The 9,244-nt window shown below is 40.3% G+C and overlaps 1 long non-coding RNA gene across 1 annotated transcript; it reads right to left on the reverse strand.

Annotated features, from left to right (window-relative positions):
• Window positions 1-5,210: 5,210 nt before the first annotated feature.
• On the reverse strand, window positions 5,211-7,395 carry LOC110474179 (uncharacterized). The gene is made up of 2 exons (XR_002466032.4): window positions 7,096-7,395; window positions 5,211-5,671 (listed from the first exon to the last, which is right to left on the reverse strand). It is a non-coding gene; the product is annotated as an uncharacterized LOC110474179 (long non-coding RNA).
• Window positions 7,396-9,244: the final 1,849 nt, after the last annotated feature.

Raw genomic sequence — 9,244 nt, forward strand, 5'->3', positions numbered from 1 at the left:
GGAAAAACTAGGCTGCACTTTGATCTGTAGTTAATAAACTTGATCTTGGTTTACACTTCCTTCAGTTATGGAAGATCAAAGGACAGTTAAAGCTGAGACCTTGGATTTTGCATGTGTAATGTGATGTTATTTTGTGTTTGGTGTTGGAGGCAGTGCCGTTTCCTCAAGGCGATAAGCTGGGGAGAGGTGGCTGCTGTGGAGCCTTTGTGATAACCACTCTGCTCATGTTTGAGGTGCCCAAACAGAATATAATGTATTCATACCGTATGAATTCTCTTATCCCAGTTAGTTGGCAAAGATCAAAAAAAAAAAAAAAAAAAAAAAAAAAAAAAAAAACCTACCAGAGAACCAACTTACATATTGCCCAATGTTTTATTTTTATGAAATCTCTCTACAGCTATTGTAAAGTCAACAATCTATAGTACTTGCAGTCAAAAAATTGTACATCCTCTCCCAAAAAAAAAAAAGGAAAAATCATGACACAACATGGCCCATGCTGACATGAGTTAATTTACATATAGTACTAGACATGGCATCATTCATGAGGAACACGTGTTCTTTCTAATTAATCTTAAATGTTGCACACACTCTGAACTTGCCCAGGCAAGAACAGATTGAGAATTATTGTACATTTGTACAGTGAGAGATCAGAATACCATATTCATTCCAGTCTTCTAGCTTTCTGCACAGATGCATTTTAAAAGTATTGTAATTGCAGTATTACTGTAGACTTTTTAATTGCATGATTAAAATAGGATTTTAATCAGCAACCTTTATTCCACAGACGTTCTGCTGGGTAACTATATACAATATAACCAGGTTTTTGTTGCATGGCTGTATGAGACATGGAATTAGTAAGTGAAGGATTCTATAAGCAACAATAAGGACATGGGAGAATCAGTGCGTGTAAAAATTAAATTGAGTTCCTAGATGATTGATACATATACACATGCATAATATATATATATATATACCATCTCTAGTTTTTAACTCTACTTAGTACATGCACATTGTCCTCATTTATTTTGACTCTGCACATCCATAGTTTAGAAATTTTTTAGCATCTGTTTGTTTCTTTAATATTCAATATTTCCTGCATATATCACTTTGGCTGATATGATGAGTTGGTTGGAGATGGCTGCTGTACTACATTATTAGAGGAGAAGATTGAAAATACAATTTTACCACCCATTCATATCTGGTTTCTCCTTTTCTGTTTTAATTTCCCAGATTGCTGTACTTTGGTAAGAATTGCTTACTTTCTTTCCTGCAAACTGCAAAAGCTGATCCTGTTGGACTGTAAGCAGAGCATTGGAAGAATCCAAAAAATATCAGAGTTGTAGGATTTGCTGGTTTTACACTGTGCCATGGCTTGTGGTGGGCTCAGCAAACCCAAAGTAGGAAAGGTTTGGCCATGAAGACCCCCTGGGAATCCTGGGCACTGTGGGCACAAACCAAGGGGACAAGATCAAACCCTTAGCAAATATTCCATCAGGGATGCTGAATGAGCAGAAAGGCTTCTTTTGGTGCCATTGCCATGGCTGAGCTGGCAGAGGGGCAGGACACCCAAAAACCAGCATTTCCTGCAGTGAGAGCTCTCTGTAGATCTGTGCTGAGCACATCCAGGAAGCAGTATTTAGTGTGGCTTCTTGTATGTATTTTCTGTCCATGAAAATAAAAATATTTTGAGGAAAGTAAAAAAAATTCCCTTATTTCTTTGTCTTATGAGGCAATGTAGGAACAGCTGCTACAAGGACATGGAGAAATGTGGATCCTCTGGCTGAGAATAAAAGACTGGAACTTTGGGTTTTGCCAGTTCCAGCTTAATGATTGTTTTTGAAGCAGAATTGTTCTGGGAAAGAGCTAATAATATAAAAATATATCTGGTAGGTTGGTTTGGTTTTGCTGTAAATTTGTAGTAGAAAAAAAAGGAAAAAGAAATGTTAGCACTGTGGGACTGCTGGGAGTTGAATTTTCTGTCTCTTGACTATCATAGCAATTTGAACAAATACTCTCTTCTGAATGTCTGGCATTCCTAATTATTGCTGTAGCTAATTTGTCTTGTCTTTTTCATATTATTTTATTACTTTGTCTGATAATGTGTATTCTTGTATTTGAAAATGATGTGTATTTGTATTTGAAAATAGTGATGTGTAGCTTTTCATAATTTACTTTTTAATGACATGTTTTGCAGATTTACCTGCTGATTAGTACCAAGAAAAATAATTTTTCTCAGCTATTTTCCTGGTTGGGTGGTATCTCTCCTCTCTGGGTACTTTATGAGCTCAGGAGCTCTTTATTGTTGTCTCAGAAGATCTGGAAGGCAAAGATTAAATTTCACTAAGGTCTAATCAGATCTTCATAAAGTTGAGCCAGAAAATAAGATTGCTTGAGTCTCCATTTTTGACCAGTTTGCTCTTTATTTTTTTAAATTGCATCTCTGACTCCCTGCTCTGGTGATCACACACCAGGGTCACAACATCACCTCCTCAAGAGAGAGGAAAGCTGCAGGGAGGGCAGCTGAGGAGCTCGATGCACTGGCAGAGTTCTTGCTCCTGCTCTGGTATTTTTGTGGCTCCTTTCCACATTGGAATGGGAAAAGCAGGGAAGAGGAGTTTTTAACTTTAGCAATGTGGACATCTCTGAAGAAAACCAGTGTCACAGCAGAAAGGGGAAGTGAGCAGAGCTGTGTGAAGCCCTCTCAGTGAGCCCCAGCAGGCACAGCCCTGCAGGGGGGTTCCTGCAGCCCTGCACCATGCAATTCCTGCATCTGGGCAGTGCTGAGCACCTGTGTGGTGCCCTCCCAGTGAGCCCAGGGGCTCCTGCAGCCCTGCACCATGCAATTCCTGGGGCTCCTGCAGCCCTGCACCATGCAATTCCTGCATCTGGGCTCAGCACCTGCAGCAGTGTGAGTGAGCTCTGTGCTCTGGGAGAGTTCTGAGTGTGAGTCCCAAGCACTACACCTCCCTGCACTGGTCAGAAGCTGCTGCTTGTTGGCATCTGTGGTTTTGATGATTCTGAGACTGTAGAAAGTCTCTGTCTTTCTGCCCCGCTGCCAAATAAGAAGCCATAATTGGTCTGTGCTGGTTTCCAGGTTGTTTATTCTGTTTATCTCTAACATGTTCTGCTGCCCTGCCACAGCTCTGTCCTGCAGGGCAGCGTGTGGGGCTCTGCCCTCAGTGGGATGTTACAAACATTAAATACCAGAAACTCCCTGGGCTGGATTTACAATAATGTGCAAATATCTGTCACCTACGTTGAACAGTGTGTCCCCAGCTTGAACCAACAGAAAAATGCCAACACCACAGTGAAACATGGAGGGCATGAAGAAGGAGAAAAAGGACAAGACACACCCAATTTCCTCCATCTTTCCCCTTTGAACCCCTAATCTAGAATCCTAAAATTTTACTTTTGCACCCATGCCACACTTAATTATTACTTCTATCAAACACTCAGAGCTGGTAATTCATCCTGTAGGATTGAAAACTCTTTTCCATGGACAGAGATCAGAGACAGTGTCTCTGGGGGCTCTGTCCAGGGGGGTTCCTGACCCCTGCCAGGGTCTCAGACCTGCCAGGGCAGCCAGAGGGAAGCCCTGGGTTCCCACAGCTGCTCTCCAGCTGGCACTTCCCTGACTGTGTGGGGAACTCATTTGTTGATTGCCCACTGAAAATGCTTTAGGTTTTCCAGTTTGCCTCAGTCCTACTCTTTGGAAATGAGATAACAGATAAGAAGTGTGAGGTGCTGCTTTTCTGGTATCCATGGCACAACTCCTACCTCCTTCAACAGAGCTAAGTTCTCTCTCTTCCCTGTCCTTCTATTTTTCCACTTGTTTTTCTTGGGTTTCTCCCCTGCTTTCTGCGAAAGGATTTTTCCAATGCAGGCAGCAAAGGGTTGGTGGTTGGGTATTTTCTCAGGGTTATTTGTTTGGTGCCACAATGATGAATAAAATGGTCATGGGAGCCAAATATGTAATAAATAAATTATATTATACTTTTATCCAGCTGTTTAGCTACATAGGATTTTGGGTGGACAGATGAAAGTGATATGCAACAGGAGGAGAGGGTAGAGGTGGGAGAAGAAACCAACATTTTTTTTCAAAGACTATTCTTGCCCTGCTGATTTATGGAAAAGTAAATCAGTAGAACAAATTTGTCACTAAGTCTACAACTGTCCTTAAAGACAATCGTATCTAACCATAAGGCGGAAGAATTTAAAGATGTATCTTGTGATGCTGAGGCCAAAAGTCCACCTGTATGCTATGTGCTGAATTATTTGCCCTCTTAATATATGAGAGCCAAATTTTTTAACAGACTTTACCCATTTAAACCCAAGAACCATTAGCTTTTCTGGGATGAGTTGTCACATCTGTGCACTTGGGTGACAAGTGTGTCACCCAGCAGGCTCTTGTGATCGCTGTCCTGTCCAGGAGAGCTGTGTGACATGAGCAGGCAGGCAGCACTGCAGGGGCACAGCTGCTGTGATGTGAGATCCTCTGTGCTCCTAACACCCCTCCTGCTTTCCCCTGAGTGCATCCCTGGGAGCAGCTTGTGGGGGTAACTGACCTGCATCTTCCTGTTTGTTTCCATCCTCACTCTTCAAACACTGCAGAATTAAAATGATGAGCAAACCCGCCTGGCAAACTTGGCAGATTCTCACTTTATTCATGAAGGCAGATCTAATGTTCCCTGACAAATTGTTCCAGAGAAACTGTCTTGTAAAATACAGGATCTGCCAGTTCCTTCATACCAAACCATATTTCTATTAGGACACAGTGTTAATGGTTCACTGGAAAGTACAATGCTTGGTGCAGAGTGAATCTGAAACCATTTAGCATCCTTGATTGTTAACTGAGCTAACTGTCCTGTGAGTGCATCGGCTGCCATCTGTCCGTTCTCCTGACAGCCTGGCCGGGGATAAGCTGAGAGCTGGCACCGCTCCAGCGTGCCGCAGGTCTGCTTTCTAGTGCTGTTGTAGCAGATGTTGAGCCACATGCCCAAAGCTGCTGCCTGTAAGCTGCTGTGTGCTCAAATTTTTAATTTTGGGGGGGTGTCTGACTGTCTTTGACACAACATTTGCATTTGTCTTAGCAGCTCCTTATGGAGTGCCTTTGCTATAAATGATAATCTGAAAGATGAAAGAGCCAGAGCCAAAACCTTGAGGCCTCTCTCACAGGGTTTTTGATGGTTCCAATGGACACTGGATTGGACTTGCCAGTTGCTAATGTATTTTTTATTCTTTCAGTGGTGTGTATTTGAAAGTGTGGCACTTAGAAAACATTTTGTATTAAGGAGCTCTCAAGTTTGCACTGTTCTTTTAAGGATTCCGATAGTCTTTGCTTATCTAAGATGCTCCAAAACTGTTTATATACATAGATCCTGGCACATTATGCACAGGGAAACTAGAAGTTCCACCAAATTTTTCCTCCTCTGTTATCTTCCATAGATAACATTATTCCACTGAAAGCTGGTAGATCCTAAATTAATGTAAATCAGCCAAGGTAAGGTGAAGCTTTAGGAACTTCTGCATTTTTCAATCCCGTGATTAAAATGCTCCATTCTTCCTGTGCAGCTTGGTGCTTGTCAGCAGAGTAGCAGGAGGGAATTATCATCTTGCTGCAGCAACCCCTGCTGCTGCTGATAGGGAAGATTTCTTCTTCTCTCATTCCTTGCTTTTCATTAAGAAAAAGCAAAAGGGGAAAAAAGTCAATTAGGCAATGCAACATGATGGATCTCAGTGCATTTTCTATATGGCATTCATTTCAAGAGGTTTGCTATATGAAATTTATCCAAAGCATCCTTCTTCCATCCTGGTCTATATTTCCACTTGATGACTTTGTTTTGGACTGCCTGGATGAGTTCTTGGAGGATGACAAATGGTATGACCCTGCCTGTTCAGCTCTAAAGCAACTGCCCATAGATTTGCTTCTGACTGTGTATGCAAATACAATATAGTACAAGAGGTGACCTATTTTATGTGTTAGGATGGGAAACTTCCCAATCTCGGTAATTAATTTATCACACTTCAGAGGAAAACTTGTAGGTTGTTGTTTCAGCATGTGGCTTAATTTGCCTTTCTACAGTGTCCACGCTTCTTTGAACTTAAAATGTTTAGTTCAGAGTCTGCTTCTGAAAGCATTAAAGGTGCATGAAATAAAAGTGTGATTACAAAACTCAATCTTCTTAATTAGTTTCTATTCTTTAGTCTGTTAAATGCCATTTGTCTGTCAGGGAAATGCATCCCATGTGCAGGGAACACTGCTGGAGTGCTGCAGAAGTGATAGGATTTGAATATCTTGAGTTTTGGAAAAGGCCTTAATAATATTTCTAACTAGAATACTGACTAGGTAGTTAATCATAATCTAGCATTTCAGAGCTCCTAGTTCATGCTGTGTGTGCAGACATCTGTTACTCAGCAACAAATGTCATTCTCTTTCCAGATGAGTTATTAGCAAATGTTAAAAAGACAGGTATACAGTAAAAGTTTAATGCCTATGAAATGACCTGTGAGGCTGCAAATGCCTTAGCATATGGAATATAATGCTGAGTAATAAAGAGATGTGCATTCCGGAGTATTTATGATGATTAAAAAGAAAAAAACAAAAGAATAATACTACTACCATGAAAATGAATCAAATAATTCAATTTACTGTTACAACAATGCATGCTTTACAAATGTACATGCTATAGTTTATGGAGGCATTTAGCTGAACAAGGCAACAAATGTTTTCTGGGAAATAATATGAGGCAATGCATTTGTCTACAGCTGAAAATGTGGTTGTTTTCCTAAGGATTGGAAGCAATCTTGCTAAAGCAGAACAAGAAACTTTTACAATATCACGATGCCAGTAGAGAGTGGACAAATAAGTAAGGTGAAGATATGACATTTATTGATCTTGTAAGATAAAATACTTCACTTTTCTGTACCTACCAGCATAAGAATAGTGTTAGAGCAAGCACTAGCTGCCACAAGTATTTTATTTCCCATACACTGCATAATTTAAGTTACATAAAAACAAGTATCTGCAGTATTTCTCTAAAACATAGGCATTAAATTCTGTAGTATTTGCATCAGGAAAGCTGTTCCTGTTCTTACCTGTTAAATCCAGAGACAGATGTTGGCAGGTCTGGTGCTCAAATGCTTGTGCCAGTGCTCCAGGATGCAGCACCTCTCTTTGTGCTGGGTGTGCATTGGGATAGATAATGAATGAGACCTGATTAATCAGAGTACAAGTAGTTTGGAGGACAGGCAGTAAAAACAAAGAACTTGAAAGTTTTTCTAAATAAAGCTATGCAGAAGCCTTACTTTATCTTCTATCCATCCTCCTAATCCTAAAGTCAGGCACCCTCCCTTTCCCTCATCTTTTCTCCATTGCTTAGCAACACTCATGGGTGAACTTACTTAAAGCAGAGCTTTGTTCCCAGATGTGATTTCAGTAATATTTGCAGGCTTAACAGTTCTGAGATGTGAAAATCAGCCCCCTTCCTCCACAACACCATTAGCCTACATCACTAAATAGTCTGTGTTGTTCTCTCCTGCACCCCAGGCATGTTTCAGTTTTTGTCTCTACTGTTTTGATCTAACTGAGAGAGTTGTGGAAAGAGGGGGGAGGTTCAAATAAAGCTTTAATTATGGAGGACACACATACAATGTGCACAGCAAAGCTGCGTGGTGGGAATAGAATTGAAGTGTAAATGCAGAGTGGTCAAGAAATGAACTGTTATTTCTCTCGACTCAATTTGATTTTTTTTTTTAGTCAAGATTGAATAAATGGCATTTTTCATGCCAGCATTTACATACTGAATTGGTGTGACCAACCACATATTACAATATAGGCTTGAACAATCATTTTAAATAGGGAGAAGCTACAGTAGCTAATTGCTTCCTACACAGTTTTTCTAATTTTGGCAATACAGTGACATATCAGCACTTCCTAGAAATGTTCAGTTTGCCAGGCTAATCTGCATCCGTATTTAGTCCTGTTTCTGGAGGATGATCTGGTTCATCCATTCTGTTTCCTCTTGTTTTCCCTGGCTGCTTTTCTGTAGTTCACTACACTTTGAGTTATGGGTGGGTTGTGTGTGTGTTTTCCTCTGCAAGCAGAAGATGTTAATGCACGTTTCTTTGATCTTAGAGACAAGCTAGATCACTCACCAAGGAGACTTGTGTTGAAATGCAAACATTTCCATTGAAGTCTCTCTCAATTTATGTGCAGAGCACTATATGTAAAAGCTGGTGGTGAGCATTCAAGGATTATATTCCTTCACCAGTGCCACAACCACCTTGCTGATATCCCACTGAAAAGTTCCTGTGTTTTGAAATGGAAGACTTCCAAGGCATGGAAAACCTTGGAGCTTTTGCTAGGCAGAATGATCTTACGTCTTATGTTTAGGCCTCTCTCATGGATTTTGAGGTTGACACTCCAGCTGAATTACCAACCTCGTGAAATCAATAATTTTGGAGGGGCTGTTGCCCAGAGAAGATGAAGTGCACTCTCATGTGGTCCCTCAGCTCTAAGACAGCTAATGAAATAAGCCACTTTAAAAAGCATGTAAACTGCAGTGGCAAATCCTCTAGCATTTTTTAAAGATAGTCACAAAGCAGATTCTGGGAAAAGGCTGCAGAATTTTTCTTTGACTTAGAGAATTGTAATTATTCTGTAATCTGGTTGATTCAATTTATTTGGATAGAAATCAAATGAAATTCTGAATTACTGTGCATTCTCTCAGTGTCTCATGTCACAGAGCTTTGCTGTAGGATCCTGTCCTTTCAACAGGAGGATGAATTAATAAAGGCCTATGCTATCCCTACGTGAAGTATTTATAAAATAAGAGGATGCCTGAAAGCATTTAGGACAAGAGTACTGCAGAACTTTGTAATTCTTTACTCTGGCTCCCATGTGCTAGCTAGTGTGTTCCTACTGCTGCACCTTGTTTCTCCAAGGAAAATGTGCTATTCCCTTTATTATCTTTCATGGTAGCTGTGTGGGTTTTTTTTTAAAGTGTTGGTTTTTATGATGCAAATCCAAACAAAAAAAAAAAAAAGGAAAATAAAAAGGATTGAGAAGGTGACTTAATTCTTTTGTCTGAGAAAAGCAAGAAAGTAAATCAGCTCTGACTCATTTTTACATATACACTTTTTGATTGATATGTTAGTTGTTTAAATGTGTGCCTAGGTGTTGTTCCAGACAGTGAGGTTCTTCAGGTGTGTTCTCTGTTACCACAGGTGGTGATTCAAACACTTG

This window comes from Lonchura striata, chromosome 10 (assembly GCF_050655825.1).
Source record: "Lonchura striata isolate lonStrDom1 chromosome 10, ASM5065582v1, whole genome shotgun sequence".
In the NCBI taxonomy this organism is placed as follows: domain Eukaryota; kingdom Metazoa; phylum Chordata; class Aves; order Passeriformes; family Estrildidae; genus Lonchura; species Lonchura striata.